Source organism: Rhagoletis pomonella, unplaced genomic scaffold (assembly GCF_013731165.1).
Source record: "Rhagoletis pomonella isolate Grant_MI unplaced genomic scaffold, Rhpom_1.0 Rhpom_scaffold_00005, whole genome shotgun sequence".
NCBI classification, from domain to species: domain Eukaryota; kingdom Metazoa; phylum Arthropoda; class Insecta; order Diptera; family Tephritidae; genus Rhagoletis; species Rhagoletis pomonella.
The window spans coordinates 58,224,138-58,233,828 of record NW_023458559.1 but is presented as its reverse complement, the minus strand read 5'-3'; positions in this window follow the sequence as shown (position 1 = coordinate 58,233,828).

Here is a 9,691-nt window from a genome sequence, read left to right as displayed (position 1 = left end):
CATATTTTAGTTTTTGAAATAAAGATTTAATTTCTAAATAAAAGCGGTCAAAAAATTCTAAAGGGATAACAATAACAAGTTTTGATTTTATAATTTTTTTTGTTTAAAGTTTTATTTGGTCTTACATATTTTAAAAATATCAAGAACCCTGAAAGTAGAAACTTTCGCACAAAACAACGCTTGCAGAAACCCGCACTCAGGCTAAAATCTTAAATCTGCTTGGTTTGCGAATAAATTAAAGCAAATCGTTTTGGGTTCTTTGGTACCCACTAGTTTGTTTCCCAATACATCGTTTCCAAAAACCTCATATCTAATCCTTGCAAAGGCGGATCAGTGACACAAAAGTGCTCCGCCGTCTCATCCTCTTCAACATAGGAAGATTCCCACAAATTGTCTGGAATTTCAATCTGTTCAATTAAATCAAACACCCAGCACAATCCACCGACACTGAGGGCAACATGAGTTACGCCCACCGGCGTCCTCTTGCAGCCTCCCATTTATTGCTGAGCGAAATATTCATTCAGTTTCTGACGGTGGCTTCGATGGTGGAAGCTGAAGAATTTTAATATGGGGTAATCGGCAAGCTTTATTTCTTAATTTTCGATTTTTGCCTTTCATTTGCTTGTACTTAATACGAGCAATTACGTCCTTCGAGTTCTAATCATATTTTTCCAATAGGCATTAACTGCAGTTAGGACTGGGTGAAAATGAACTACAAGACAATTTCGTTCTCTTTTCCAACATAATTTAGCCGAGACTTACATCGCAGGATTAGTCTGGAAGTAGTTTGAGGGCTGTGGCCAATGTCTTAAGTGCTGGAATTCAGCTTCAGGGAACTCAACATTGTAGAGGTTCGGCACTCTTCGTCTATAGGCGACCGCCGGCTAGGAATGCAGAACCAACTAGATCTTATCTGTCGAATTTAGAACTAGCTCGGAACTATCGAAAAAGGGATGCTGCGGGGGCTTGTTTACTTTACATAGATGTGTGTTTGGCGGCTTTATCGTTCAAATACAAAACAAAAATTTGAGTTAACATTTTAACATCATGGGACCTTCTGGAATCTAACAGCAAGCACCTCTGCAAACTCAGCTAGAACCAAAGGTGGGTAAACGTACATTTCAATCGAAAACACATTTATTTGAAAATAATTTAAATCGCACACACGGAAGAACCAAGAAGATTGAAAAATCATGAAATTTTTTCTTTCGTCTGTCGATTTTAGAACTGGTTCGGAACTATAGAATTTAGAACTAGTTCGGAACTATCGAAAAAGGACTGCAGCGGGGGGCAATTGACATTTCCTAGGACACCGCCATGTTAAATTCGCTAGTTGTTTGCATGCAAAAGAGATTTATCGCGAACCACTAGTGGGTCTAAATGTACTACAAGCGCACCAGTTCAGAACTAAAGATTTTCCCCACAGGGGACCAACAACTGTGCCAAGTTTGGGAGAAACTGGTGAAACAGTTCCCAATATATACACACGTAATCATAATAACTAGGAATTTATCCGGATCAACTGCAGTTAATATCCGACTTGATCCGGATCAACGCTGCCATCTGTTTATGCTTTTAGTCTCCATCATGTCAGGTTCGTGGTCAGTTGAAGGTCAAGTTGGGAAAAATTCATTCAATGAACCTGAAAATTCATGTATATGTAGTTTCAGATTCGCTGAACCCGAATCAGAGGTCCGTTAACCTCCATAATGCCAGCTCCGAGGTCATTTGAGGATCAAATAGGACAAAGAATTTCTTCAATAAAAAAAAAATATTTGTGTTGTCTCCGAAACCGAATATGGCGATCCCTTAGGTATTGTCTTCCCAGAAAGTTTTGCTTCACATCGAAATTCGTGCTCCCTTAATTTCATTTTGACGCAGTTCAATGTTGATTCCCTTACTTTTATTTGGCTTCGCTTTTTGTTTTCGCTCAATTAAATATTATAATTTTTCAAAAGAAAAGAAAAAACATTTGAAATGAAGTGAGCCATACAAATTTTGAATTTAAGTACAAGCAAATGTTTTTTTGCAAATTAAATAAATTCTCTGCAAGAAGGTTTGTTTAAAAAAAATACGTATACATATAGGGTATATGGGGTATGGAAATATCCCCTTTCCCTAGCAGTAAAGCTTTTAGTGTGGGCAACAATGATAATTTTTAAATAAGGCAGATCGGAATATGCGCTCTCTGGGAAGACCATACCTATAATTATTAGTTGCGTTCCACAAATTTTCTGGGTTAAAACCTGTAAAACTGTCAAAAAGCAAAAGAAGCCAGAGAACCGAGTACGGGAACGCTTTCTGGTAAATTCCTACAAATTATTGCAACTTCTTGCGAGTTAGGGAACGCAATTATTGTACCATGGATAAAAGCTGTAAAACTGTCAAAAAGCAAAAATACTCTTAGAGAAAGAGAGAAAAACCAAAAAGTACGGGAACTGGTAAAACTGTCAAATCTAATACAAATGTCAACTTTTGTTTGTTTACATAGTTGGTGATTTGCAAAATTAGTGAACGCTGTTTTATTGTTTATTAAAGACTAATTTAAACAAAAAATGGACAGCCAATTAAGTGTAAACTGTTCTCCTGGAACTTTTCAACGTATACAAAGTGGTAAGCTACATAGATATGTGTTTAAAGATCAGAAGGAGTAAAGCTATCGTTTTCGGTTAGTTATTTGTACAATGATTTTGGGTTGTTGTGCCCAAACGCGTGACCCGAATCTAAAAACTTTAACACACACGTGTACCCAAAGCATTAAGCTTTAATTTACAACAGGAATTTCAAGTTCCCGAGCAACAGTTAATTAACAGATTTGGTTTGAAATATGCACTTTTTGTAAATTTCGATGTGGGTTCTGCGCAAAAATTCTGTGGATGGCGTAGCCGGAGTTATATGCACAACACATGTTGTATACCTTCGACATTAGGAACATAGAAAGGAGAATTCTACTTAGTAAGGGTTATAATCCCTAAGCGCGCCCGAAGGCCGCCTACTCATAAAGAAGTTCTGCGCAAAAGTACTGTTGATGGTATATCCCGAGTTGACATTTTCTATGTCGGAATGTTAATTGGACCCCATTTTCAAATGGCCCTTCCTTCCTGAGTTTTTATAATTATATGTAAACACTAACACTCCGAATATGCAGTCAAATAGGCAAAAATACTTACAAAGCTCGACATTTCTTCGTTAATAAGACGATCTTTAATAAAATGAAAACGCAGATGCTGTTTTATTTTTATTTACTAAACTTTCAAATTACTTCGACAATACTGAAAAGCTGATGGTTTGACACTTCTCAAATTTTTACCAGCAAAAATTCTTCGGGTAAAATCTTGCAACTTTTGACAAAGAGAGGACCGATTCTACGCTCCCATTTTTTCCCTAACTTTGCCAGAGAACCGAGTGCGGGAACGCCTTCTGGTAAATTTCTGTAAATTCTCGCAGCTTCTTGTACGTTGGGAACGCAACTATTGTTTAAAAAATGTTTTAAATTTCATAACTAATTTGATTTTGAATCATTGCCTTTACGGCCGCTTATGGAAGATTACAATCGAACAAATCTCTTTAATTCACACAATCATCAATGCACAATCACGTAAGAACCACTTTGTATGCGAAATGCTTAAAGCTTGAATGACAAAAAAATATTAAGGCAAAACTACAGCACAGCCAAAATGTAGCAGCACGTAAACTCAAGCAACTCAGAGCCAAATCAGCCAACCCAACCACCGTGCTCGCACACCAAAGAAGAAAAAGGAATGAAAAGGAGGCGCAAATACACAGGTACACAAGAAGATTAAAGGTCGGCAAAAACCATGTAACCGGCAGAAGTTTACAGCGGCAGCGATTGAGTAATGAAAAGAAAACAACTCAAATTCAGTAGAAAGAGAGAGGAAGAGCACTTTGACATTTCAATAGAACTCATGCTGGCACACAGGAAATAGCCGGCAAAATGAGACTGCGCCGAGGATGGGGTTGGAAAAGCCGGAGAAAAGTAATATAGAGTGGAAAGGAGGTGAAAACTATGAGCGCATTTTACAAAAAACGTAGTATGCATGCAACGAAGAGCGAAAGGGCGACTGAAAGTGCTCAAGTGGCTGCCTGACAGATCATGGCTGGGAGCATGTGGAGACGAGAATCAGCTGAGCGCAGATACATAAATGTCTGTGCAACGTAGAACTCAGCTGCTGCTGCTTTAAGCCATCTGAGCGCAGCTGTGAGTGAAAGGCAATGGTGATGAAAATGAGTGAATGAATTGTTCAAGTGCATGTGCACACGTGTGTGTTACAGGGTGAAAAACAGCTGAGCAGCAAACGAGAACAAATGGAAACACTTTTTTGGACTACTAAAAGTCATGTAGGCCATGCAGGAGGGATGCGCGAGGAGCGAAAGCAACAAAGTAATTGAGAAAGTGAGTGAATGTTTGCAGTAAAAAGCGGAGATTGAGTGAGAAAAGCTGTAAGGTACATAGTTAATATATATTTATTGTATTTACATACATAAATGTTTAGCAAAATGGGTATTAAAGAGAAATTCCGTTTTGGGAAAAATCAATTAGTGGCAGCAAAGGTGCGTTCGTAGAGCATGAGCGAAAAAAATGAGAATCTCGAAGAAAGAAAGTGAGTGCTGAGGTGAGTGGAAAAATCAATTTTTATGAGCAGTGGCAGATATTCGTCAATTTTCAAGGGAATACTAAAGCCAGGTATACCATTTAAGGAACTACGTATGTATACTGCTTTTGGAAAATATGGGGGTTTTGCAAAATTGTTTCTGGTCACAGTTTCCAAACTCCTGAAAAAAAAATTTAATAGAAACTAAAATTTAGCGAGAACTAATTGTCCTCCATTGAGCAAAATTGTATTTACATTCAAAAACCGTTGACGAAACTCAAAATTTACTTAACGCTGTTTTCTTTGCTTCAATCCAACTCTTACTTCAATATTTATGATTTCTAAGAGCATCATTTGCTATGTAAATGCACTTATATTTTCACTCAATGTTTGACGCGAGTTGAATGAAGTGTATTTTTTATTTGCAGGCGCTGCCATTAACGGAAATTTGTTTATTGTCTGATGTTCACTAAGAAATTCTCTTCTCATGCGCCTTCTAGAATTCACTCTAAATATACTCAAAGACTGCAATTTGCAAGTCATTTGTGATTCTCGCTCTTTTTCTTTATCGATTCTTTATACACGCCAGTTTTTTCGTAACTACTCTTATAACCAAACAAACAAGTACTCAAAACCATGCAAATCATGTCTATCAACGAAGTTCCAATAAGTTAATGCGATTCTCTTTGAGCAAGAAATGCGCTTTCGGTTGGCTCATTCTCAAAACTCAAACCTTACTTTTCTATTTCAATTCTCGAGTATTTCATTTCTCCATCAGCCCCTTGGGATGTGCCCTTTTTCACACAAAACTAAACTCTCCGCTCTTTTGAACTACCCATAGCAAGTCGACTTGCCTATTGAGAACCACCCCAAAACCTCTCCCTATCTATTCAGTGTTGTCGAGCGCGCAACTCCAGCTCAATCGTTAAGCGCACACACTCAATCCCATTTGCTCAGAATTCACGCTCCCCTCCCTTCGCTAAGCAAAACATCTGTGCGTGCGCAAGTGAAGAAGTGAAGAAAAAAATCAGCTGATTGCTGGAGCTCGCGAAACAGATGTTCTGTACAGTTCAGCTGTGCAAAGAGAACAAACGAGAGCACCCATTTTCACACTCACGCTTAGACTATGACATAGTAGAAGAGTGAGTGAGTGCAGAGTAAACGCGTGCGCTGAGCGCATGGTAAAGAGCTACATATAGCTGGAGGTGGCATCGGTGCGAAAAGGAGCCTCACTCATAGAGGCGCTCACCTCTATTCGATTGCCAGAAGTCACTCAGACAATTAGATGCAAACACTCACACTCATACACGCATATATGCACTTCTCTGCATATGTATGTGCGTTGCATTGTGGCGTGTAATGTAAGCGGAGAGTAGGGATCTGTCAGATACAAATCGTTAGCCGGGTCGTTGTTGTTGGTTGGTCGGTCCGTGAATTGGCCTGTTGGGTTGGTTTGCCTTGCTTTGCTGTTCTGCTGCTGTTGCTGCTTTGATGGCCCGTCTGTGCATGGAAAAATCGTTGATTGTAACGGCCTGGGTAGCCCTATAAATAGCAGCACTTTGAGCCGGTCGGATCCAGTAGCTTCGTAACAACTCTGCTGGTTAAACGTAACGTGGAAATTGGTTTGTAAGAAGAGGAACATTTCAGAATTCAATTCAATAAACTGCACGCCTGCGAAGACAACGACGACCACAGCGACGACAGTGACATTAAGGCAACCAAAATCCCAAACGGGCAGCAAACAGAAATAAAAATTACAAGGATTGCTGCATGAAAATTTTAAGAGACGAAAATATTCTTTAGCCAAAAAATGTTGCATAAAAACTGTTGTTAGCTTTCACAATGAGCCAATAGACCAGCCATCGAAAAAGAACAGACTTGACATTTAAAGCAAAACTCAATAGCGGCAGACATTTGAGCAAAACCAGCCATTTTTTGTGCTTTTCCAATAGGTACATGCGAAACACACACACGACCACACTGCAAAACAGCTGACCAATGCAATTTTTTGTTGATTGGCTGCAAAAAAAGATTGTGTAAAATTTTTTTGAACAAAATATGCAGCAAAGACGCTGAAAATGTAATGAAAACTATAAAATTCAAACCAGAGCAAAAATCATATAATACAACCAGAAATAGCCCAAAAACAAGCTAAGATCCCGTAGTTCTGCCGATACGCAGAAAATGAAGAAAAGGGTAATCTTTTTCCTTTGAAAATTACGAAATTCAGCAGAACAACACAAAGTTAAATTTTTACAGCAAAGAAGACCTTAAATTTGCTATAAAACCCGCAGAAGAAAAAAAAACACATTACAAGCAGAGAGCACGAGTCAGGCGCGTCATACCTACTGGCAGAGCAGAAGAAAACCAGTACAGAAAGCTATCGAAAAACAACAATTTCAACACCAACCAGCAAGCACTCAGCGTCAGCAGAAAAAAGATCCAGTAGCAAATGAGTGAAAACCAAATCAGCTGCGAGTAGGCCAAACTGCTGCTGAGCCAAAGAGGCTCCAACTAACAAACAAGCAACCGATATCTCCGCCAGCCCCACAAAGCAGCCACCACAGCGAGTGTGAATCCGAGCGCTTTTGAGCCAAAACCAGCCAGACAGCCAAGAAATCTAGCCTACCAGCACCGTGCCAGCGGCAGTGGACGTCAGTAGCAGCTGAGAGAGCGTCGAGTAAGCAACGTCTATTGAATTTGGTAAAATCACAGAGGTAACGGCGACGACAAGTAGGGGGGCGACCAGCTCACGCAAAGTAAAATAAAACGAAAATGTTCTAAGACGTGGCGTGACGAGACGACGCGTACCCAACAAAAAGCTACAGTGGATCCACCGGCAAATGGTAAGAAAATATAGACGCGAAGAAAAATAAAAGAAAGTGCATAGAAGGCAGTTAGTGAAAGGCTGCTGAAAAGGAAAAGGAAGTGACATTTATGAAATAAATCCAATTTCAAAGTGAAAGAAAAGGGACGAAACAGGTGAGACCGAGCAGACGCCAGACAAGAAAGCAAGTAAGCAGTAGAGAATACGCCGAAGAAGTCTCAGTTTTGCCATACAGGAATTTGTGGTCGCCACCAAGAAGCCGGAAAAAGTGCAAAAGAATTTGCTGACAACTTACAGAAAGCACGCCGCAGCAAAGATAAAAGCGCTCAAAGAGCCACACAAAAGCTAGCGAGCAGTGTGAGCAAGGAAGCGGCAGTGAAAAAAAACAGTCTGTGGCAGTGGAAGAAAGCCAAAATCCGCAATTAAATTGTGAATGTGAGCCCAAGAAACCGCAAAAGTACGTAGAATGAGAAGTAAAGAGGAAAGAAGTAAAAGTGAAAAATAAAACGTAGATAAGAAGCACAAACGGGCCGGGTCGACAAAGCAAGTAGCGGAAGGAAAGGCGGCGAAAATATTTTTGTGAAAAGGCAATACAGCTGCAGACGGACTTCCGGCAGGAAGGGCGCTTGGCGGAACGCAGTTAAGTGACCAGCGCCGTCTTAAAACACAAAACGTAGATAAACAAGTGCGCAGAAAAGGGCGAAACCACAAATTTAACAAATTACAAATACGAAAATAAAATCAAGTGATATTTTAGTGCTGTGAATGAGTGGAAGAAACAAGGAGTTGTCGACGAAGACGAAGCCTACGAAGAGCAGTGCATAGAGCAGAATAAGCAAACCAGCAGCTGCAGGAAACTCTCAGCCGGCCGGAAGGCAAAAAGTGAAGAAAAATTACAAAACAAAAAAAAAAGATTGCGGAAGTGAAAAAAAATCCAGCAAGTCAACGCATATTGCAAGCATAGCAGCTGAGGGTAATAGCAAGTGGAGGACCAGTTTTCGGAGGAATTTGCGATTTCTGAGAAAACTAAGCCTTGCCAAAGTTTGAGATTCGAATGGAGGCAGCAGCAGCAGCTTGCAGAGGAAATTTTTTTAGGCGTAGCGCATAAAACCACACAAGTGCAGGGATAAAAATCATTTCATTTTTTAAAAAGCTAATAAAAATCATTAAAAATATTAATAACAAATAAATTTTGAATCAAAAACTGAGCAATTACACAAACCGTTAGTGAAAATGTGAATTGAAGCGGCTTGCGGCAAAATCAAGTTTTCATGTCCAAAGCAGCGGTCACAAAATCATTAACGAAAAATATTTACAAGCAACTGCGTAGCCATGCGAGAGCAATTTAACGTATAAAGTAATGCTAAAAATTTAAACTAATACAAATCTAAGCAGCAGCGGTATAACAAATACATAACTACTCCTTTTTTAACGCCTTTTTAAAATACAAAAAAAAAAACACATAAAAATATTAAAAATAAAAATAAAAGCTAAATACCAACAGCAAACAAATTACAAAGTAATAAAATGTAATCAATAACTAATAAACAATTCATTATAATACAAAAACTCAACAAATTAGAATAACAAATTTGCGTAACGGCGCCCATGCAAAGACAATTTCAAATTGAACTTAGTTGTTATTTTCAAATTACGTTTTTGTTAAATAAGTAAAAAGTAAACCTCTAAAGCAACAACTATTGCTACAAATAGCCACAACAAATTAATTAATGTTTAATAATAATTGTTATAAAAACAAAACAAAACAACATCGCAAGAAAAAACTACTAAAATTTTAGCATAAGCCTGAAGACTACAAAGCAACCCAGTTCGAGTTTTACGAGCGCACACCCACGCGACAATGGTGAAAATGTGTCGTAAAGCGAATGACAACTAAAGTAGCTGAAAAGTACGCAGGAAGCAGGCGGGAGACAGGCAGCCGCGCGCGACAGTCATCGCATGATATTCTAGCTAGAGTAGCAGGAGAGTAGCATAGCAATTTTGTGCCGTTTTGTGTTACGTTTTTTCTAACTGTGTGTTAATTTTATTTAAAAAAAAAAACAAAAAACCGAATAAAATACAAAAGAAACAATATTTGTGATTAAAGTGCATTTCTAAGCGTAATTTAATTGAAAAATCAACCTAACCTAAAGAAGCAAATTCTTAAAAGAAATAAGCAAACTAACACAAATTCCTTAAAAATCATAGCAGCACGGGCCGCACCCCCACAAATCAGAATTTTTTCCAACGT